Source organism: Neophocaena asiaeorientalis, unplaced genomic scaffold (genome assembly GCF_003031525.2).
Source record: "Neophocaena asiaeorientalis asiaeorientalis breed wild unplaced genomic scaffold, Neophocaena_asiaeorientalis_V1.1 scaffold242, whole genome shotgun sequence".
NCBI classification, from domain to species: Eukaryota; Metazoa; Chordata; class Mammalia; order Artiodactyla; family Phocoenidae; genus Neophocaena; species Neophocaena asiaeorientalis.
This window is the reverse complement of record NW_020172451.1, coordinates 1688622-1711966: the sequence shown is the minus strand read 5'-3', so window position 1 is coordinate 1711966 and position 23345 is coordinate 1688622.

Below are 23345 nucleotides of genomic sequence, written 5' to 3'. Positions count from 1 at the left end.
GCGGGGTTTTGGCGCGGCGACCTCGGTGGCTCTCGCGCCTCCGGGGCTCCGGCCCGTTCCCTGGCTGCTGTGCCGTCCCCTGCCCCGCACGGCTCGTTGGCAGCGGCGCCCGGCCGCTCTCCGCGGGCCTTCGGTAGATGGCACCCGCGCTCCATCCTGGCGGGCCTGACTCGGGGCCCGGGCGGCGGGAGCCCAGGGCGAGGCCTGCGCGCCCGCATCCCGCTCTCCACGCCGCCTTCCGGACGAGTCCAGGACCCGCGGGCTCTAGGAGCGGGGACTTGACAGCCAGAGCAACTGGCCCCGCACCAAGTCCGGCCCCCCTGCCCTCCCGGTGCCTGCTTGAGAGCGGGGCTGTCTTTAGGATCCCGTTCTTCGGACTTGCTTGAGTCGTGCAAGTTGATAGTGGGACCGGCGCAGCTGGAGGAATCTGTGGGAGGGGTAGCCCTGCCTCAGGGTTCCAGGGCAGGAGTACGCGGGCTGGTATGGTCGTGGTGGGTGGGTGCCCGAGTACCCTGGGCACTCCCGGAAACTTCCTGGCTCGAAGGCCAGCTCTCCTGGAGGAGGGCTCCCCTGGTGCAGCGTGGGCTCAGCCTGGCTGGCCTTTCTGGAACAGCCGACCTAGGCACTCACGGCCCAGGCAACACCCACTGCCTGCCTGCAGCTAGCAGTGCCCTTGCCCGCAGGCACCTTGCCCCCAGCGCTGCCTGCTGTTGCCCCTGGCCATGAGGGAACACCGGCCGAGCTCAGAGCTGGTGTGGCCTGGAGTGTGGGCAGATCCTCATTAGCTCGTGGCTCTTTCAAAGGAAGGGTTGGCAACATTCAGCTGCTTCCCTGACTAGTTAACGAGCTGCCTCTGGTTTCCTGGGGAAGCAGGTAGGTGTAGGAAGCCAGCCTCGGTCCGTCACCTGCTCCGTTGGCGCGGTGTCCTTTTCCTTCCCTTGATTTTGAGTCCAGGCCCTGAATGGAGAGGGGACTGTCCCAGGGGCTGCTGCAGGCCTGGCCTGCCCTGAGAGGGCCTGGTGTTTCCGCTGAGCTGGAGGCCAGCCGTCCACCACCGACCGGCTTGCTGACTTGCTTCAGGAGAGGACGGTTCTGCTGGGGGTGGCTGGTCCCCTGGGGCTGGCAAGCCTCCTAAGGGCTGATCTTGGCTGTGTCCTCTGCCAAGTGGCCGGGGGTCCCTGCACAGCTGAGCCTTCTTGGGCCGCAGGCCCTCACCCTTCCCTCCCACTGATCTTTCCTCTCGGGGGGAATTCATTTTGAAAGGGGGAGTCCTCTGTTCACTGCTTCTGAGGTCGAAAGGGCCTGGCTCTGTGGGAGTTCCTGTGATGAGGGGCATCTTCCATGATTTTCAAGCTGCCTTAGCAAGGGAGTGAAGCTCTGCTAACCTGGGGCTGGACCGTTCCCTTCTGCTCGCCTGCTGGGAGCTGACCGGTCCTGCTGTCTTTACGGGCACTGCCGTCCTCCTGAGGCCCCGCGTCTTAAGGTCAAGACGTACGTTTTGGTGAAGAGAAAAGAGTGTTTATCTCTTGGATTTGAAGAATCTGTGTGTGGGGCAGGTCAGCGTATTAGAGACTAGGCTTGCTCTGCGAGTGTGGTGTTTTCCGTGGATGGGTTATTGGAGAGCCCTGCACAGGAACCTCAGCGTTTACTCTGGAGGGGCTAGAGGCTCCTCAGTGTCTCAGTGTTCTTGAAGACGGTGTGGAGACAGGAAGGTGGGACACGGGGCCAGGAGCAGGTACGCGTTCTGGCGGTGCTCAGGGGAAGTCTGAGTGTTTGCACAACCCTCTAGGATTCTTGGAAGTGCCGTTCGTCCACCCTGAAATGTCATGTCCTTGCTTCCCGGGATGGGGCCCACCCTGCAACGTCACGTACTTGCTTTCTGGGATGGAGTGCCCTTTGCTGCATGCCTCTGATGAAAGGCCAGACCTGGAGAGTATCCCTGTCCTCTCTGAGCTGCCCTTCCCGCCCTTTGGGGTCAGGAGCCCCGGGCAGGCGCTGGGAGGGTGGCGGGCCCACCCTGGATGCAGGGGAGACACAGGCCCTTCCCGGCTGGAGGCTGCAGGTTCCAGGCCACTTCCTTCCAGTGGTGTGCTGGCCAGCGGGAGGGAGGGAGGGAGGGAGGGAGGGAGCGAGGCGGGCTGACGGACAATTGTGACTTGTTGTCTGTGGACGAGTGGGAAAGGGCTGTTTAAATAGCCATTTCCTTGAATCAGGTTTTTTCAGAGGTGAAGAATGGGGGACCCAGGGAGCCGTTTTTCCACACTTTGCCTTTTGTGCGGAGATGCGGGTCACCCCGTGGCTAATCCGTCCCCCTCTGGCCAGGCTGTCTCCCACTGTTGGTGAAGATGAATAGGGCTGTGGATGAGAGAGAGGCGTATTGTGGTCCCTAGTTGCAGCCTTGGCTGGGCCGGTCTTTGTGAGAGCGTCCTGCCTGCCGCATCGGGCCTGGCCTGGGCGGCTGGAGGGCTGGTGAGAAAGGCCCCAGTCATGGCCACGGCCACGGCGTGGGGTGTGGGAGCTCAGGGACCAGGGTAGTTCCTTCTGCTGCTCTCCGCTCGGGACACCCTGACCCTCCTCTGGAAAGCCAGAGCCGTCCTTTGCGTTCGGATGCAGCCTGACATGCCCTGTGCTTGTGAACTACAGTCAAGGTGGGGCGGGAGGGGGCAGTCTGGGCAACCGGATTTCAAATACAGCCTCTTAATCGGGGTTGGGGGCAGAGCATCGGCATGGTGGTGCACTGGGAGAGGGCAGAGGAGAGACACCCTTTTCTCTCCCTCATTGCGCTTGGTCTCAGAACACAGCCTTAAGGAAACGGCCAGAATTAGAAAAAATATTTTCCATCTCCCTCTACCAAAGACTTTAAGATATTTTTCTCCAAGCCTTTCAGTTCCTGCACAGCTGACAGCTTTCACGTTGCTGCTGATGGAACAAGAGCAGTAACCACTCCACAGAGAGGCAGGGCGATGGGCCATTTGGCTTTTTCCTGGAGGTGAGGACCTGAGGTCTGTCTGTCTCCTTCACTCCTTTTGGGGGCAGGGGAGCCTGGGAGGTGGTGGGCGTGTTGTCCACAGCCTTCGCGTGTTCCTGTTGAGAACGTGTTTCGGGAGACGAGCGTGTGTGTCTGGCTGCCCTTGCAGTGGACCCGGCCTCGATTCCAGAGGTCCTTTCTGAATCGCCGCTGCTTTCTGAATTGGACAGCTGCTCTGAGGGCCAACCGTTGAGCAAACAGGATTCGACTTTTATTTATTTAGTTAGCTCTTCATTCTGGAAGTGAAGCGGAATTCTGGGACCCGGCGGCTGGGAAGGACCACGCTTAACCACGTACAGTCCCTTCACGGTCTTGTGTTAGCTGTCGTGGCTCTGCGCGCTGGCCGTTAATTGCTGTAGTCGTTACGAGATCAGTAGCTAGCACAGTGTAACTGTGTACTGTGCCTGTCACATCTGTGAGTTTAAGACGTGGACAGGGGTCTTAGGACTGACATAGCGGAGTTCCTGGCACCTTGGAGTCCATCGCAAATGTTTGCTGGATCCAAAGATCATCCCGGTTGTAACACGTATGGGGGTCCCAGGGGCACAAGGGGGCAGGTGTGTGCGGGTCGCCCACTGTGGGTTGGCAAGGGCTGTGGACCCCATGTCAAGCTTCTGAGAATGGGAGCAGTTTGGGGGCCCAGGCTACACCCAGATCATTCTCAGAGGCTGTGATAGCGGAGGAGAGTCGGGGACAGATGCTTGGGGCCTGCGTTCCAGATGCTTCCGGATCGTAGAAACTGTTGCTCTGGGTGATCTTGACATGGACAGACGGGCCACTCCACCCAGACTCGCTTAGCTGAGAAGGACGTTCGCTGATCTCGGGTGGAATCACCGCCAGGGGCTCGAGCCTCGGCCTGGGTCCACACCCCACTCCCTGCCCCTCGGAGATTCGTCCTCCAGCTGACTCAGCCTGGGAGGCCTCGGCTGTGGCCGCCAGCACTTTCTGGGACGCTGGGCCCTGGCTCCAGGGAGTCCTCGGGGAAGGGCAGGGCCCTCCGTCCGTCCCTCCCTACCGAGGGCTCTGACTGCCGGCCCAGCCTGTGCCCTCCCTCTGAGCAGAGTGGCAGGCTCTTCAGAACCATCTCCGCAGAGAGGGCCTCCCAAAAAGAAGGGGGAGCCCAGGACAGCTGGAGGGGTGGGGGACGAGCCCAGCCCCCGCAGGGCCCCTCTGGGACCCATCAGACTGAGGGTCTGGGCCGTGTTCCTGGGGGAGATGGCCCAGAAGAGAGCCAGAAGCGGGCCTGGGCCCTGAGAGCCCGGTGGGCGGGGGTGGCCGGGGCCCCGCCGGGGTTTGGAGTCCACTGACCAGGCTTGACTGAAGCCCTGCCCTCCCTGGCGGAGTTTCCGTCTCCGAGTGGCCCTGGAGAGTCAGGGGCAGGAAGGCTGGGACCTGCCCACTTCCTCTGCGTTACTTAGGCCTGACGGCGGGCTGACTTGTGCCGGTGGTGTGGGGCTGAGATGCTGTCCGCGCGGGTGGCCCTCAGCTGCGGGGAGCGGGGGCTCACCGGGCCTCTGCTGAGGTAGCAGCACAGGGGCTGGCGGTGGAGGGATGCTGCTCTCGGCCGACCCCGTTCCCCAGCCGTGACCCGGGTGGCAAGAAGGACCAGCCCCTTGCTTCCAGGCACTGGTGTGTCTTTGTGTGGGTGAAGGGCTGGGGGGCTGGGCACGGGACCACCCCTCTGGAGGGGGTTGGGCACAAGTTTGCAGGTGGGGAGCACCCCCAGAAAAGCCTGGCTTTGCTGGATCATCCTCTTCCTGCAGTCCACATGGCGGGCGGCTGCTTCTGCCACTGGCTGCCCATGATGCCCAAACGGCCCAGGGCGGAAGCCGGGCCACACGCTTGGTTCCACCATCCGGTGGTGTCTCCGAGGCCGCCCTGCGTGCACCCTGCCACGCCCAGCTGTGTGACCTTGATGGTGTCCACGGTGATTTCCATAAGGTCCTCGATGGGTCACGTCACCGCTTTGTCCAAACACAACTTTTCAGGGAGCGGGAGGGAGGCCTGCCCTGTGCCCCAGCCCCTCTGGCCGCCGGGGGAGCTCGGGGGCACTGCCCAGACCACCTCCATGTTCCCTTTCAGCATGAATGTCCTTGGAGAAAGCAGGTCACAGACTCGGATCACTGCTCTGGGGACCTGAGTGGGGCGTCGTGGCTGAGACCCCAGCCCCGTGGATGGAGTCACACGGCTGTGGCCAGACCAGGCCTTGGGGTGTGGGTGCACCTGGTGGTCCTCACGGCCCACCCTTGGGGGTGGGCAACCCCGGGTCCGGCCTTTCCCGTCCACAGGCCCATGCTTATTCGCTCCCCTTTCTTCCTCCCAGTGGCACGAGCTAGTCTAACTCTCCTGAGAAGGTGGAGCCTGCTCTGCCGGGTGAAAATCCTGCAGGTGTGATGCGACCTTTGGCGTCCAGGCCAAGATGCTCTCGGTGGCTGACACTGGGGCTGGGAGAACCTGGACAGTCTCGGGCCTTCCCAGGGGCGGGACAGGACGGTCAGGGTGGTGCCTCTCCAGCCGCGTGCTGGCCGCCTCGAAGGCACCTGTGACCCAGGGACACTCAAATGGCGCCTTGGGCAGGCTTTAGGGGAGCACAGCGGGTGCTGGAAGGGCCACTGTGGCCTTCACTGCACTGACCTCCGTGGACTTCTGGTCAGTGATGGCTCGGGCCTTGGAGGGCACGGGGTGATCACCCCGAGGGCAGCCCCGGAGGCCTCCATCCATCAGCTCACGGCCCTGGCGGGTACCTCGGGCACCAGCTCCCTAGCTTGGGGGCCATCCGAGGTCTCAGGCAGGGTGGGCGCCATCCTCAACATTGACCGTCAGCCTCTGTGTTCCCCACCCTGCATTGGACTTGGGGTGAGGCCGCAGGGATTGAGCTGTGGCCTCTGGGTGCCAGTGGCAGGTTCTGGGCCCTGGTCTCCTGGTGTGACAGCAGAGTCCCGCAGGGGCCTGAAGCTGGACTTGCCGAGGGCGGCCCCCTCTGCCGCTGGCCCGCAGCCTCCAGAGCCCCTGGTTTGGGCAGGAGGCTGTGTCCTGGAAGGCTCCGGGCTCGGGCAAGCATGCTGCCCTCTGGGACTCTCCCTGAGGACCCTGCCGAAGCCTTAGGCCTAACACACACGTCCGCCCTTGGCCCTGTGCTCTCCCCTGGGATTCTGGAGGAGGGTGTGCAGACTTTAAAACACACACTCTTTTCAAAGTCAGCCTGTGCCTAGAGTAGGTGGATTTTATTAGCCGATTACCTCTCTTCTTCTCTGATTACAGGAGCAGCCAAGCAGCCCCTCCGATGTGCTTCACTGACACAGCAGCCCAGGCCTCGCTGATAAATAGCCGTGCTTTGCAAACCCACACTCTCCTCCTGGGCCCTCCCTCCCCAGGGAGCGCCTGCGCAGCACCGCAGCTCCTGGGGCCGGTTGCCTGGGTGACGGCCTTGCTAGACACGCCCACACAGTGTGGAGCACGTATTGAGCGCCTGCTGTATGCCGGGCACGGGCCGTGCGCTGGGGCTGGCGGGTCCGGTGGGACCATATATGTGACGAGCGGAGCAGAAGCTCCAGTGTGTGCCCTTTGAGAAATGCACAGCTGAGGGGTCGAGTGGTGGCCCCCTCAGGACAGGTCCACCCAGAACCTGTGGACGTGGCCAGATTCAGAAGCAGGGTCTTTGCAGGTGTAGTGAAGGTCAGATTCTCCAGATGAGATTGTCCTGGATCCAGGTCTACCCTCTATCCAAGGACAAGTGTCCTTAGAAGAGATGCAGGGAAAGGCCACGTGAAGATGGAGGCAGAGACAGGTGATGTGGCCACAGGCCCAGGGAGGCTCGCAGCCTCCCAAGGCTGCAGGAAGTGGGCAGAGCCCTCCCCCACAGCCTCCAGAGAGAGCATGACCCTGCCCACACCGTGACCTTGAACCTATGGCTTCCAGGACTTGGGAGAATGAATTTCTGTGGTTTGCGATCATTTTTACGGTGACCACAGGAACCCGACAGGCCACACAGGGGTGATGGAGGGAGCACCGGCCAGGAGGAGCTGAATCACCTGTGCCACCTGTGCCAGGGGTGCGGGGGTCTCACCTCCACCTTGTGTCCCGAGGAGGCCTGGACGGTCAGGTGCTCCATCAGCGTTCTGGCAAAGATACGGTTTCCCACCTGGCACCCGAGCCCACGGGTGTGATGGCCACTGAGTTTCAGGTTGAAGCAGAAGCCGAGTCCCCCCGGCGGTGGGGCTGCGGGGGTGGCCCGGAAGTTCTCAATGCGCCTCCGTCCATAAATCAGCGTTTCCCAAAGCCAGGGCACGTACGTTGTGCATACGAGATGGCTTTATTTGGGCTTGGTGGGCATTTTTCATTTTAATGGTCGTGTGTATATTTTTATGGTTACCTTCTATTTACGGCCGTGGCTCTGCCTTCCCACGTACAGGAGAAGCACAGTTCCTTTCCAGCTGCATAGGGACTTTCTGTGTGGTGGGTCGCGGTGGAAATGCTGAGCTGCCGGGATGCGTGTTTATTAAGCACCTACTGAGTGTCTGCCCCGGTGAACAGGCTGAGGCAAGGAGTGGGGCGCGGGAGGCCGGCGGGCGCGGGTCTGAGGCTGTGCAGGCAGCGGGGCCTCCGGAAAGTTGTGCGGGCGCGTGGGGGTCATCGCAGGCCTGCGCTCCGGGAATTGTGGTCACTTCCTTGATGTCCAGGCCAGCTGAGGACGAAGGGGCCTCCCTCAGATGCGGGACGTGGACTCCACGCTGGACCCTGTAATGGAGAGGTGGGCGGTCAGCTTCCTGGGGCTGCCGTCACAAAGGACCATGACCGGAGGCGGGGTGGGGGGGCTTGAAGAAAGGACGTGTATTGTCTTCTCCTTCTGGAGGCCAGAAGTCCAGGTCAGGACGTTGCAGGGTGGGTTCCTTCCAGGCCTCTTTCCCACTTCTGGTGGCTCCAAACAACCCTGACTTTCCTGGGCTTGTGGCCCCATCACTCCAGTCCCTGCCTGCTGTCACGTGTCGTTCTCCCTGTGTCTCAGATCTTCGTCTCTCTTATCAGGACACTGGTCCTTGGATTTAGGCCCCACCCAGATCCAGATGATCGCATCCTGAGAGCCTTCACTGTATCCGCAAGGACATTTATTCCAGATAAAACCGCGTTCTGAGGTTCTGGGTAGACCCATCTCTGGGGTCCACTGTTCCGCTCACCCCATGGTGGGGTGGAAGAGGATGCGCCCCTGTGCCTGGGCACTAACACCGTCACCAGGGCCAGAGGTCTCGCAGATCTTAGAGCAACAAGCACCAGCTTCCTTCCAGTCTGGGTCTTGCCTGTGTTTGGGGTTCTCCCGGGGGCTGGGGGCCAGTACAGTTTGTAGGAGTGTGGAGTGGAGCAGGGCTTCCTCCCCTCCTGAACCCCGTTGCTCCCTGATGGAAGGGGCAGCCCTGGGAGACCCCTGCGTCCTGCATTTGGAGGTCCTGTTGTCCCACCCACGCTGTGCCTGCCGTCTGCAGGCTGAGCCACCCGCACGGGTCCAGGACGCTGCCTCTGCTCGTGGATGGCACGTGTCCATCTGAAAGTTATTTGTTTTTTTCTTTTCTTTCTCTCTTTTTTTAAAGAAATTTGTGAAAGCCGCTTTGGCATTGGTGCCTGGCCTCCCCCGGGGCACGTTGGCTTCCATTTGGAATAGTCTGTTGCCAACTTAACGGTCACCCAGCACGTTATTAAAAATGTGTTTGTCACGTTTATTCTTTTGATTCCCAAGTCACCCTGATGTGTTGACTCACGTTGGTTGAACCTCGCATATTTCTTTTTCATGAAGTGTGTGGCTTGGCGATGAGAGCGAAATGCAGGATTCTGGGTATTGAGTTAATTTCCCGCTGTGGCTGGGAAGGTGTAGGCAGGAAAGAGGGGGTGCTTTCCCTGAGGAATCTTCTGGAATGGAAGGTGGTTCCTCTTGGGTGGAAAGCACCACGAGAGCCAGAGATTCGGGGAGCAGGAGAGCAGCCCCCGGGCCCCACTGCAGGCTTCCCGTCGGGATCCTGCTTCCCCGGCCTGTCGTGGGAGGGCATCTGATGCGGCCAGCCACCTGGAGGGCGGCCTGTGATGCCTCGAGGTTTGACCGTGGGGGAGGGCGCAGAGGTGTTGGGAGGTCCTGAGGGCGGCCTCACTGTGGACAGAGGCCTCTTGCTGGTTTGGGGAGGAGACAGGGACACGAGAGGTGGCCATGGGGAGGTCCAGGTGAGGGAGGGCCAGCGTGTGCGCAGGCGGTGGAATCAGAAGGTGCGGGACAGACCAAGAGCGCCTGGAGGTGGCCTGCTGGGCCAGGGGCCTCCTTGTGCCCTTGGCGGGCATGGCAGCTCCCACGCCTGTGCTGCAAGGTGAGGGGTCGTCTCCCTGGGTGCTGGACACTTGTCCACTCACATGCGGTTCCCCAGAGGTCAGAGGTGAGGAGGGCGAGGTGGCTGAAGGGGGCGGGGGGCTTGATGAAGCCGTCAGTGGGCGTTGTCCTCCGCAGGCGTGTTTCTCGATGGCCCGGGACGTGCCACCCTCTGTCTCAAAAAGGACATCCTTCCCACGGGAGCGCAGCCGAGCCTCGTGGCCGGTGGCTCCCTTCAGCCGCTGGAGAAGTGACCGGGGGTGTGGTGCAGCACGTGGTCCAGGGATAGGTGGCGTCTGCCTGCACACGTGGCGGGGGGTCCCTGGGAGGTGGGAGTGCTGCCCCGGGAGTCTGTGGGTCTTGAGCCAACGTCCTTCCAGGGACCAGCTCATCCCGTCCCATCAGTCACTGACCCCCTCCCCCCATCCTAGGTGACAGTCCTGGGAGCCCGTGGTCTCTCGGTGCAGTCTGGGCTCACCGTCTGTGACCTTGAGGACTTGTATTCTTCGTGCCTGGACCAGAGGGCGGCGGGGGGCTGGGGACAGTGGTTAGGACAGTAAGACGCCGCTAGAGCATCCCTTGCCTTTCGGACAGCGTGTGTGGGTGAGGCTGCCCTTCCACCCTGCCCGGGCCCGGGGTCCGTGCCTCCCGCCTCCCAGCCGCTGACTTGGGCTGAAGGTTCTCGACACAGCCGTGGGCAGGCGGGCTGGTGTCTGCGCAGCTTCTTCCCGCCTTCCCGTCCTGTCCTCGTGTGGGTGCACTTTGCGTGCCGAACGGCTGGGCTTGGCCCCCCGGGGCTCTGGGGCGTGGGAGCGCCAGTGTCAACAGAATTTCCTGGAGAACTTAGCAGCCGACGCAGCGAAGGGAGCATTTGTGGTGCTCCCCCGACGCCCATATGTTTTCTGGGACTGAACTTGGGAGGTTCCAGAGGAGGCCGTGGGACTCGCTGGGCGGGGCGCCTGGGGCTGATCATGTGTGAAGCCTGGTCCATGTGATGGAGATCCAGCCCTTGACGTCCTGGGCACAGGGGCTTCCTTGGAGCTTGCTGAGTGAGGGAAGGGAGACAGGATGACCGAGTCGCCTGCAGCCGTGGGAGGGGGTGTCCACATGGACCCAGGTAGGAGCCATAGTGGGCCCAAGTGGCTGGTCCCCAGAGCGTTCAAAGCATCACCTGCCGAATTTCCCGGAGTGACTCCGTGTGCACAGGCCGGCCTGGGCCCACACTCGTGTCCCTGGCAGGCCTTGGGGTTTGTTTGTAAAAGGAGACTCAGACTCAGAACTGCTGGAGATGGAGGCGGTGAGAAAGCGTCTGGTGTGACCGCTTCCTTGTACGGGGGCACACTGAGGCCCGGTGGGAGAGGGACTTGCCCAAGGCCGCGTGGGGCTCAGCGAATGACATCGGCAGATGTCAGGAAAGTGGATTTTCGGGTGGGGAGATGGGTCTGGCCGAAGGCTTACAGGGGCCATCCCTCCACAGAGCAGGTGGGAGCTCGGAGCCGAGCAGGCTGGGGGCCTGCGCAGCTGGGCTGGTGGGGCTGATGGCGGGGCCTGGGGCCTGCAGGGCTGAGTCTGGCTAGTTATTTAGTCGAGAGAAACATTCCCTCTGACCCTCTTATCAGCATCTCAAGTGACCATGCGGGACCAACTGCTGGAAACGGCACTTTTATTCCCAGGCCTCCCCCTGCCCGCCGCCTGCACCATCTCCAGGGCGGTGTGCTCTGCGAGCTGGGGGTCTGACCACGGGGCACCGTGGAATCCTCGCCACCAGCCAGCCGGGGCACTGGCCAGCTGTGGCCGTGGCCTTGCCCTCCCGGGCCTCCCCTTCCCAGTCTGTAAAGTTGGGGTGCTCCCGGCCGCCCTGCCCCCGGCTGCGATACGGTGATGAAGGGCCCCCGAGATTGTGGGGAGGGGGCGTGGGCAGCTCATAGCGCGGTGCCCGCACCTCAGAAGCCCTCGGTCCACGAGGCTGTTACTTTTAGCTATTTTTGTTGCTTTTCTTGTTACTCAGGACGTAGCTCTCTTGAAGAGCCATGGTTTCCTAGGAGGCTGATCATGACAAATGCCAGAAAACAGAGGCATCTTACCAACCCCTGTGCGGGGGCCTGCAGACCCTCCAGGCCCTCGAAGCTGTGCTTTCTCCATCCATGGAGTGATGTCTGTATCTCTCGCGGACTCACAGGGACGACCCTGGGGGTCCGAGGGCTGCTTTTGGCCAGCAGAGCTGCCCCAGCCTCAGGGTGCAGCCAGGGCCCGGCCGGGCTTGGGGCCGTGGGTTGCCCAGGAGATGGCAGACGTCTGTGTGTCTGACCCCCTCAAGAGGGCCGCTGGGATGGGCCAGGAGCACCCGAGGGGGCCTTGCGGGCCGTACGCGTGCGGGGAACCTCTTGGTTTGCTGCCAGTGCCGAGCACGTGTCGATCTGAATACACGCCGGTGCCTGGGGTCACGTGGCTCCCTCACAGTAGTCAGGGGCTCCTGTGTGGGTCCCCCATTCCCCTCAGCCACCTGCTGGTGGACAGTGCAGCGTAGATGGCCAGGCAGATGGAACCCTCGGCGTGGAGCTCTGGCCACTGAGACCGTGGAAACGTGCACCAGCTTGTCACCGAGCCTCAGGGTGGAGCTGGCGTGTGGGCCGAGCCCCCTCCTGTGCGCATCTGTGTTCTGCGGAGCCCTTTGGACCCCAGCCTGAGGGCGATCCCTCGTCCATAGGAGAGTCTCGGCTGCAAGACTGTCCGGATTAGCTGCCCCCACGGCCCTGGGCACACAAAGCCACACGTCAGCGAGTCTGGAATTAAGTGTTCCTTGAGCCCCGTGATCCAGTGAGCGGTGAGCCCGAGTCACACTCGGAGTTGGCGCTCCGAGCGTATTTGCAGCTGTGCAACCACGTCTCCGGGCTTCACTGCCCCGACCACAGAGGGGTCCTCCTAACGCCTCCCTGTCTGGGGGGTGTGGTACAACCCTGGGGTCTTGCGAGGAGACTGGCTCCAACTCAGGGGTACTCCCTGTCCCCCAAGAGGTCGCCCCCAGGCTCCTCTGTTTCTCCAGCCCCCAGGGTAGCGGTGGTCACAGTCGTGCCATCAGCTCCATCTGGCATACGCCGGGAGCGAGGGCAGCTGATGGCACGGCGCTGACCGGCCGCACAGAGAAAGCTGGGGACGTGGATGCATTTTGTTCTGAGGATCAAGCGGTCCCCACTGGCAGGAATGAGGTCCTCCAGGGCAGGGGAGCTGGAAGCTGCTCTCCAGGCCAAATCCAGACAAGCAGGGGCCGCAGAGGCCGTGGCAGTGTGTCCTGGGCGAGAGGAGCTGGGCGGGGGGCTCCGCATCGCCGCCATGGACCCTTGGGAGCCCAGCGAGGTCCGCCCCACCCCTTGTTGGTTAATTATTGTCTGCAGGGCCCCTAACAGCGCCAGACACTAATCCTTTAAGAACAGAGACCATCTCCAACAACAGCTGAATTCCAAGCCGAATACATTAAAGCTTCTCCAGCACGCTATCTGTAGCCTTATTAAGTGGCAAGATTATGCCAAAAAAATCGTTAAGTTTGGTAATGCAACTTTCCATGAGGTTCCTACAGAACGTTCGTTATCTCCCATTGGGCTCTATTTAAGCTCGATTGCAGGGGAATTAGTGGTATTACTGTTTAAGTCTTAACTTTTCTGTTAAGAAAGCATCTTGCAAAGCTTTTGAAATGTATCTTGAAAGCAATGCCTAGTTTCCTGGGTTTAACAAGGGAGTGAGTGCAAGGGGTCTCAAAGCCCGCTAATCTGTAGGTATTTTGGTCATGTGCCAGTAGATTTTTTTTCATCTCATTTAAAAAAAAAAAAAAAAAAAAAAGTGTTGTTTTCCTGAAAGTTACTGAGATAAAGTTGTTTCAGAGGCCAGGGGATGTGGAGACGACATGGCCTCAGAGGGCCCAGGCCAGCCTTCCTAGCTGGTCACCGAGGGCCAGGTCTGGCACTGGGCTCTGGGGACATGGCCGGGGAGGAGGGGACAGCAGCCTCGCTGGCTCCCTTCAAAGGCATGTTCCAGATGTGCACGCACAGATGAATGGATAAACGAGGTCTCTAAACGAGGTCCAGCAAGCCTGGTGGCAGTCTTGTCCTTGGGCAGGTGTGCAGGATGCCCTCAGGGCAGGCTAGCAGGTGTCAGGGGTCAGCAGGTGTCAGGACCCAGCAGGGCTCATGGGTCAGCAGGTGTCAGGGGTCAGCAGGTGTCAGGGCCCAGCAGGTGTCAGGGCCCGGCAGGGCTCAGGGGTCAGGGGTCAGCAGGGGTCAGGGCCCGGCAGGGCTCAGGGACAGGTGATCTTGGGCTTCTGGGCACTGCTGAGGACACCCAGCCTGTGGACTGAGAGTTTGATGGCTGGGTGCCCCTTGAAAGCCCAGGAGAGGGGCGTGGTGTGGCGGGCAGCTCTAGACCCTACGCCTGCCAGGATGGCATGCTCAGCAGGTGGTCCCCAGAGGCGTCCGTCTTCCGGAGGAGGGAGCCCCCGCGGCTGCCTGGTGCAGATGCGCTGTGTCTCCTCCTGCTCGGGGCTGGTGTTCTTTCGGGGGCTGTCCTGTCATCGAGGCTGAAAGCCCTAGCCGCGACCCTCAGGGCTGGTGGCAGCCTCTCACCAATCTGCAGGCCTTGCCTGAGGCGCCCTGCTCGCCTCTCCGGGCTAAGAACCTCTGGCTGGGGGTGCGGGAGCCCACGGCCCAGAGCGCAGGTGGGCCGCTCGCCCGCTGGCCATCCAGGCCTTGCTGTCCTGCGGCCCGCGCCTGAGGCTCTCCCTCTGTCGCCTGACCTTCATTTTGGGGTGGCCCTGTTGTGCCCCATTTCTGCTAGAGCTCCAGACTCCAGCTAAGATAAAACAGCAGTGGACACGTGCCCCACCTTGGTAACTATGCGACACCCCTGGGGAATGGGCGGGGGGCCTGGCGAGGGCCGTGTTCGGACAGCCCAGAGCCGGGGGAGCCGGTGGGGTGTGTGTAGGGATGTGGGGCCCCCGGGGAGGTGGCAGCCCAGGGTGGGGTCCCGGCAGGACCAGCAAGTGGGGCCCCGGGCACCCACCACCGAGCTTCAGAGCAGAGGCCACTCGAAGGCTCTGGGAGGTGAAAGGGGCTGTTGGCAGCCGTGTGGCCACGTTTGTCCTGCCCAGCGAGGCACGTCCACTCTTGGTTTTTTAAAGTGCACGTGTGTGTGGGTGCGCGTGTGCATGCATCTCTTTATTATGGTGTGTGTGTGTGTGTGTGTGTGAGCAGGTGATTTACTGGCGTAGGTAGCACCTTTACGTCGCACAGGGTTCGGAGGAAGGGCTGCCAGCCTGTGCCCTCGAGGTGCAAGCGCCTGATGCAGGGTGCACCGCGACGGAAGGCACAGAGCTGACGCATACCAGCTCGCAGGCGTGCCGGCCTCTCTGTTCTCCTGGGTGGGAGGTTTCGTTTCCTAAAAAATAGCTTTTATCACAGTTTTCGTTCTTGGCTCCAGCCTCTCTCGCGGCTCTTCCTGTAGCCGGGCGGCCTGTCTGAGCAGCAGGCGGGACCCGAGGGGCTCGGGGCACGGAGGACCCCGGCTCCACGTCTGGCGTCTCAGGACATGGCGGGGCATGGGGGCGCCCAGGCAGATGGCCGCAGTCCCACCAGCTGTTGCCTCTTCCAACAAGCGATTTTTGCTGTAATGACTCAGCTTCCCAGACGGTCAGCGATGGGCTCGCCTGCCAGGAAGCGGAGCCCTCAGCCATAGTGATGGACGGCCTCCAGATGTCACTTTGGGAGAATGCGTTGTGGGGTGGGATATCTCAAGGCCAGGCCCCTCTGCCTCTGGGCTGCTGGGGTCACAGAAGTCAAGAGGTCACCCAGCTTTGGGGATCCTTGGCTTAGTAGGGGATCTGCTGTCAGTCAGGGTCGTGATACAGTTTGGATGTGCCCAAGGGCATGCCTGGGGTGCACAGGAAAGTCCCGGCACCTTCCATCTGTCTTCTCACTGAAGGCACCGGGACGCTGACCTGCCGTGGCACCTGGTCCCGTAGGTTGAGGCCCTGGGGACTGGGCACCCGTCTGGCACCAACAGCCGTCCACATCCATGTGGTGCCCGCTGGGCGTTCCTCAGTGGCAAGCTGCTCAGTGTTGTCATGGAGACTGCATCTGGAGCTGGAGGAGGATTTGGCTGTGGAGCCTTTGGGCCTGGGCTGGGTGGCTTCCAGGCAGAGGTCCCCTTCTTCTCCCCTCCTGCCCCCCTCTGTGCTGACAGCACCGTGAGCTGGGGCCTGTCCAGCGGAGACACCGTGAGCCCCTGCCCTAGGGTGGCACGTGAGTGAAGGGTGGAGGGAAGGCCGGGTGGGGAAGCGGTACACCTGTGAGGAAACAGGTGGGGCTACAGGCAAGGGTGGAGGTGGGCCATTTGGGGAAGAGAGGGGCGGGGAGCAGAGCCCTGAGGGAGGAGAGGCCGAGTCAGTAAGTGCATGTCTGTGGTGGTGGTGGTGGTGGTGGTGGTGGTGATGATGGCGGAGGTGGTCATTGTGATGACAGTGATGGTGGAGGTGATGGTTGTGGTGGTGATGGTGGTGGGAACCAATCTCTGTGTTTCGGTGTCTTACATCCACCACCTCCTGTAACCCTAACAGCCCTCGTAGGTTGAAGGCAGGTATTACCTCCATTTTACACGTGAGATTTTTGAGACTTTAGAGCTGACCCAACACGAGTGCCCTGGTCGACCTCAGGTGTAAACTCGAGACTGACTGATTCCAGAATCGGGCCCTGCCTTTGTCACTCCAAGGCACACAGTGGAAATAATTACGATCTGTTTGTTGCGTTGGCCTGAGTAGCAAGAGAGGCTGCCGGCGTCTGGAGCCCTGAGGGCTGAGGGGTCAGTATCCAGGCTATGGCTGTCCCGGCCCCTGCCCACAGCTGAAGGTACCCATGGGGTCAGGCCTAGGGAGCCCCGAGTCCCGTATGGCTCGGGTTCTGGGTTCACAGCCCCGGGCGGTGTGACAGGGCGGCCTCCCTCCAAAGGGGGATGCTGGGCTCTGCATATGGAGGACAGGACAAGGTGGTGATTGCGGGGGACTCAGCCCTGTGAGCCCAGCGAGTCTGCACAGGGTCAGACCTTAGGAGGCCTCAGAGCTCTTGTCCTGCTGGGTGACGTCTGGGCGGCCCCAGATCACCCTTTGCAGACTCAGCTGCTGATCCCCGAGCTCAGCTTCTGGGACATGTGTGCCCTCTGGTCTCAAGGGTACTTGCACCCAGAAATCCCACCTCGGGGAATTTGTCCTGGGACACACGGAGAGCTATCCTGGGATCTGACGAAATCGTGTGGGGAGGGACTGGGGAGCTTGTCCCGGGGCAGATGGAGAGGGTCTCCTGGCATCTCCAATGTGGGCAGTACCCCCAGCCACCGAGGTGGGAACATCAGTGATACTTTCAAAGATGAAGAAAAGCAGGCTTACGCTGTACGTAAAAAGCTCCCACGGTTACCCTGGAGTTCTGTGTGTGTGAGCACAGGTGTTTATGTGAGACACACAGAGAGGAAACACCGGGGTGCGCATGTGCTGGAGAGCTCACCTTGGCGGCTTCCCTGGGTGGTGCGATTTTCCGTGAGATGTGTTTTCTCTCTTCTCTGATACTCTTGTTTTTATGTAAAAATCACATTTACTTTTGTGTACAAAAGCACGTCATTACAAAGCACGTTGACTGCTGCTTCTGCTCTGGGGTTGGCCGTCGAGTTCCCAAGGGGAGGGTCACCCCTCCGCCCTGCCTCTTACCTGTGCACCTGAGCGGACGCAGACACGTGGGGGGGCGTGGCGATGGTTTACTGCTCTGGACCGATGCTGGGCTCGTGCATGAGCCCTGGCTGTGACCCAGGCGTCCCCGTGGCCCGAGGCACACACAGTCCCCGCTGGTGGCATCTCCCCAGGCAGAAAGAACCCAGGTCCCGCATCCCTTCTACTGAGGTTGTTTGATGCCACCCCTGTGCCCTGAGGGTGGCCTGATGCGGATGCAAGCTTGGGGAACCACACAGTGGCCCCTCACCCAGGCACGCTGGTCCAGGTGCCCACTGAGGTGGGATGTGGTGTCAGGCGCGGCGCAGGTGGCTATGTCATGGGGGCAGGTGTGCACACGGGGCCTTGGAGGCCAGACCACCTGTTCGGCTGCTGCACTCCATGTCGTGAGCGCCCCAGGGCCAGCTCGGCCCCCGTTGGACAGCTCTGCCTTCCACCCGCCTTCCCCACAGGCTGCCCGCTCCAGTGCCCCAGGCGGGCCGGCGCGTCCTTCCAGATCCCCTGCCGCCCTCCTCTCCTCCCCCTGACCTGGGCTCTGTCATCTCCCGCGGCAAGGACAGCCCCTCCCCAGCCCACCCTTCCTGGCCCTTTTAGATGGAAGGGTCCCTTGAGAGTCTGATGCAGGAGGGCCCCTTCTTCAACACAGTGTGGGCCATCTGTACAGCCCATCATTAGTGGGTCTTAAAACGGGGGGAAATTCTGACACGTGGTTGAGCCTCGAGGACAGCACACTCAGGGAATAAGCCAGACACAGAAGGACAGCCTCTGTGATTCCACTCGTATGAGGTCCCTGGAGCCCTCAGAGCCTCAGGCAGAGGAAGGAGATGGCGTCAGAAAGTAGAAGGGTGGTTGCCAGTGGCTGGCTGGAGGGAGGATGGGAGTCAGTGTTTTATGGGGACAGAGTTTCCGTTTGGGAAGATGAGAAAGTTCTGGTGGTGGTGGTCGCCCGAAAGTGTGAATGGACGCAGTGCTGCTGAGCTGTGCCCTTAAAATGGCTGAGAAAGTGAATTTTGGGCATTTTACCAGAACAAAAACTAACCAACTAGCTGGAGGAGGGGCCTCTTCCCAGAGAGGCACGTCTGTGTGCCCGCAGGGGTCCCCTCAGCCCCCCAAGCCTTTCTCCTGCTAGTGGGGTACAGCAGGCCCCTCTCAGCTTGGGGGGGGCCCTGGGTGGCTGTGGGGTGACCGTGGGTCCTCCCTGTCTGTGAACCCGGAGGCTCCCCGTGGGGTCCGCGTGCCCCTGTGACCCAGCCTCCCCGCACCTCGGTGGGCGCCACCGTGAGGCCCACTGGCCTGAGTCTTAGGTGCTGGCCTGAGATGATGCTGCCTGGACAGCAGGTGCCCTGGGCTGGGGTGAGGGGGCAGAGAGTCCCAGATGCACGCCCAGCCCCAGGGGGGCTGCGTCTCGGGGTCCCGGGGGCGTTAGTTAGTTGTGTTCTTCGCCAGGAGCAGATGCTGGGCAGGAACGTCGTGAGCCTTGTAGTCCGTCGTGATTCACCCGCACCCTGCAGAGAACGAGGCGCGTGCATTTCAGAGCAGAGCTCTCTGGGGGGCCTGTCCGGGGACGGGGGCCCTTTCCTGTGTGTGTGTGTGTGTGTGTGTGTGTGTGTGTGTGTGGAGGGGGCGGTGGCGCTGCTGTGAGTTGTGTGACAAAGCGCAGGGCAGGGCCCCGTCTCCGGAAGCCCTCCAGCCTTTCCATGCTCCTGTGACTCAAGGCGGGACCTCCCTCGGGCAGACGGAAGGCTCCCAGCGCCCAGGGCTCTGGGCCCGACGGCCCAGCTTCCCGCCGTCTGGGTGCGGGGGCCCCGAGCCACAGCTGCGTGAGTATCATGGCCTCTGAGCCTGGCCCTGGTTTCCACGCTCCTCGGAGCAGCGCTGGCAGGCACTTGTCGTCATGGGGAAAGTGGATTCGGATCCCGGGGGATGTTGGGGAGCAGTGGTAAGCCCCCAGCTGCTGTCAGGGTGTCAGTCCCTCTTCTCTTGAAGCAGCACCTACAGAAGCGCGGTGATGGGTACGGGGCTGCAGGCGGCTAATGCCTGCTGAGTGGGAGGTGCCTTCCCGTGCGGAGGCCAAGGCTGTGAGGGTGGACGCTCTGCCCCTCCGCCTCGCAGCACGGGCACCGTGGGAGGGCCCCCTGCAGGGCACGGGTGAATCAGGACGGACTCCAAGGCTCACGACGTTCCTGCCCGGAGCACCCAGGGAACCCAGCAGGGGTGGCCCAGGCCGGGGCATTTCCGGGCTGGACACGGAGGCCCCGCTGGGTCAAGGGAACATGGATACACGTCCTCCCTGGCCCCGCGGTGAGCACAGGTGCCCGCCGCCCATCCCCGCCCTTGGGTGGCAGCAGGTGCGGGTCAGGGCTCCCGGGTGCCTCCCGCCCTCCTGGACTTTGGAGGCCTCCTGGGGCAGCCCCGCATGCCGCTCACCACTGCAGTGGTCACTTCTCTGTCCAGTAAAAGTGCATCTTCTCCAGCAGAAGCCTGAGGTCTTCTTCTCAGACTCTGGGTTTGAGTCATAGATGGATGGCAGGTACCTCCTCCACGGAGACCCTCTCTCGCAGGGGGTGGACCTTTGCACATCTGGTTTCACAGATCGCTGAAGCAGGAACACAGGCGCTAGCAGCACAGAGCTGATCTGGGTTTGGGGCCGGGGTGGGGGGCTTCCTGGTGGAGGTGACGTCCAAGCTGATCCGGAAAGAGGAGCAGAGAACCAGGGGGCCCAGTGCAGTGAGGCCATGAGGCAGAGGGTCTAGCTGACCTCAGGGCAGCGTCACTCCCAAACAGGTGGGCACTGGAGACCTGCTGGGGTTGGGTAGCCCCTTGAGCAGCGAACTTGAGACCGCCCCCCTGCTGCCATCCTTCAGAAAAGAACAAGAAGGTGTCCGGCGGGGGTCCTGGAGGGAGGGGCACTTGTTGATGGCTCGTGTGTGACCCCCAGCACGGACAAGACTTCGAGTGCCGTTATCCGAAAATTATAAGCCCACCACCGGGAATGCGGAAGCGCCCTCAGTAAATCCTGCTGTGTTGAGGGGAGTCAGTTTGATGGGCGTTGGAGGCAAGGGCATCCCTGAAAGGGAGCAGAAGCTGCAGGCCCCCCGCCCGCCCCCCAGGAGCACGGCCGAGGCCGCGAGGGTGGACCCTCCGTGCGGGGCTCCTGAGATAAGAACTGTTGTTTACACCTTGAAATGTTTGAACACACTTAAAGAGAATAGCTCATGAAATTCAAATCACAGCTCGGGGGGCGGGGGGCGAGCACCCCACCTCTGTCTGTGATTTTCTGGGCCACACAGTCTGCCATGAGCGGCTGCCAGGGGGGCCCGTGGCTGCAGAGTCAAGGACCTTTGCCGTCTTTGCTCCAGGAAAGGCCTTCGGGTCCCCAAGCCAAAGTGGTGATGACTCAACGTGTGGAAAGGGCCGTCACTGATAGAAAGACGGCCTCAGCATCCTCACCCACCTCGGAGCTTGGGTTTGCGGAGTCTGGGGAAGGCCGAGTGGCATTCACTCTGTAATGCAGGCGGTCCGTCTGATACCCAAGAGCACAGCTGGCTGCAGCCATGACGAGGCCAGGGGGCCTGGCAGGGGGACGCGGAGCGAGACCAGCTCTGGTCCTGTGCTGATCCGTGACCTTGGCCAGCTGCTCCACCCCTGGGTCCTCCGTGTGGGTCCTTATAAGGGGCTCAGGGAGGTCAGAGAGAAAGTAGGAGGCGTGATGGCAGAGGCAGAGGTCTGAGTTTAGTGGAGAAGGGGGCGGGAGCCTCCGGAAGCCGGGAAGTCGGGCACGACCCCCGGAAGCTGCTCACCCTGGCCTGAGCCCCGCAGGCCCCCGTCAGTGTCTGGGGCTGGGCACTGCTCTCTGCGTTGCTGGAGACCAGCCCGTCGGAGGTGACGTCTGTTGCAGGAGCCACAGGCAGTTCGTAAGAGGCCTGCAGGTGCGCCCGACCTGGGCCCGCACCCGCCCTGCTGGCTCACTGCCATCGCCCCTCAGGCTGAGTGCCCGTTAGAGCAGCTGGGGGATGGCACTGTGCAGCATGGTGGCCCCCCCGACCTCAGAAGGGACGCTGGCGTTCAGGGAACACCCCCCAGGGCGGGCTGCGTGGTCAGAGTCTGCCCCATTCCCTGCTGAGTGTCTGCGGTGCGTGTCCATCGACACTGTAGCTGGGGTCATGCGGGCCTGTGGGAAGGGCACGTCCTGGGCCAGCCCACTCAAGGGGGCGTGCCCTGCCCTGAGCACCTGGTGAGTGAGCACCTCGGCCCAGGTCCCTGTGCAACATGGTCCAGAAAGTCCCAGTTCTTGCTAGGAGTGAGATCGCTGACTCAGGAGATACGGCCTCAGCACCAGCCCGGCTGCACACTGCCCGGGGGGAGCCCTTTGTCTCCTGGGCCCTTTGTCTCCAAGGTCAAAACCCACTTCCCGTGTCTCTGAGCTGCACATACCCAAGTTCCTGAGAGCCGCACCCCGTGGGTGCTATTTCTGCCCATTTCTCAGGTAGGGAAACCGAGGCAGAGCCAGGCTTGGAACCCAGGGAGTCTGGCCTGCGCGCGTAACCTCCAGGCTGCGTGGAAGCAGACGTGGCGGAGGGAGCCCCGGCGTTTCTGACAGGGGCTCAGAGTGGGAGTGGGCTTCCTCTGCCGGCCTCGGCTCTGCCCCCACCACGCGGGCCCAGAGCAGCTTTCCCAGGCCTGAGACGTGCTTTGCGAGCGGGCACCGTGTCCACGCGTGGCGTTCCGTGTCGCGTTCCCGTTCTCACGTCTTCATGTTTACTTCTGCTGCGTCGATTGAATTAGAAAAGGCCATCCGTGCACTTTTGAGACAAGAGGCCTCGTAAATACTTTATTGGAACAAGCTCGGGATTTACTCGCTCATAAAGATACCCTGGACGGCTCTGCCCGGTGCTGGGTAATTGATCGGCTGGCTTAATGATCGTCATTGGCAATCAGGCCGCTCGGGCGCATGGCAGTGTGGGGAGCTGGGCCACGTGGGCTCTGAGGCCCGTCCCCCTGGTTGGCGAGGGGGGCGTCCGGGCCCCTTTGCTCGCGAAGCTCCTTCACACCCGTCCTGTTCCCCTGCCCCTGCCCGTGAGGGCGGTGGGCTTGGAGTTGCCCGATGAGCGGCTCTTGCTGACCTTTGCAGGGCAGAGGAGTGGTGGATGGGATGGACGAACACGTGAGCTGCTTGACTTCCCGAGGCAGTGATCTGCCTTCAGCCTGAGTGTCCTCACTCCCAGTGAGAGCTGGGGCTTTCTGGCCCATGTTCTTCCTAGATCCAGCCCTGGCATAAGCCCTGGGAGCCCTGGACCCTGTGTTGGAGGCACCATCTCTCCCACAGTTGCTGGCCAGGTGCTCCCAGGGGTGCAGGAGCCCTGGACCCTGTGTTGGAGGCACCATCTCTCCCACAGTTGCTGGCCAGGTGCTCCCAGGGGTGCAGGAGCCCTGGACCCTGTGTTGGAGGCACCATCTCTCCCACAGTTGCTGGCCAGGTGCTCCCAGGGGTGCAGGAGCCCTGGACCCTGTGTTGGAGGCACCATCTCTCCCACAGTTGCTGGCCAGGTGCTCCCAGGGGTGCAGGACGCAGCTGGACCCCAGAGTCCTAGGCCCCCCATTCAAGGAGGACTTTGGTGACTTAGGCTGACCCTCACATTACAATTCAGGGACTGATGGTCGCACAGGGACCGGCAGCCCCAGCGTCCACCTGAGTGGTGGCATCAGGACGGAGACACGGCCTCAGCACCAGCCCGGCTGCACACTGCGGGTGGGGGAGCCCTTTGTCTCCGAGGTCAAAACCCACTTCCCGTGTCTCTGAGCTGCACACACCCAAGTCCCAGGCTCTGGGCACTACCACCTGCGTGTTTACGGGGTGCAGAGCTGCAGGCATCTTATTGAAATGCCAATGTCAAATCCAATAGGAAAGGAAGAAAGGAAAGGAAGGGGCGTGAGCCTGAGTTGGGGGTGGTCAGGCTGGAGGATGGAAGGAGAGAAGCTCCCGCCCGTCCCATCCCCGACCGCAGCATTGCTGCCTTGTGCCTGCACCCAGCCCTGGAGACTGGATCTTGTCCCATGACTGATGGCTCAGGCTACCCCAAGAGCCGGACATCTGGGGCCTGAGCCCAGCGCCCAGGTTCCAGAAGGTTCTGTCCAGTGGGTCCAGATCAGCCTCCCGGGCCCTGTCGCAAACTCCCACCCTTGCTTTTCTGAAGTGCCGTCCGGGCCCTGCTGCAGGG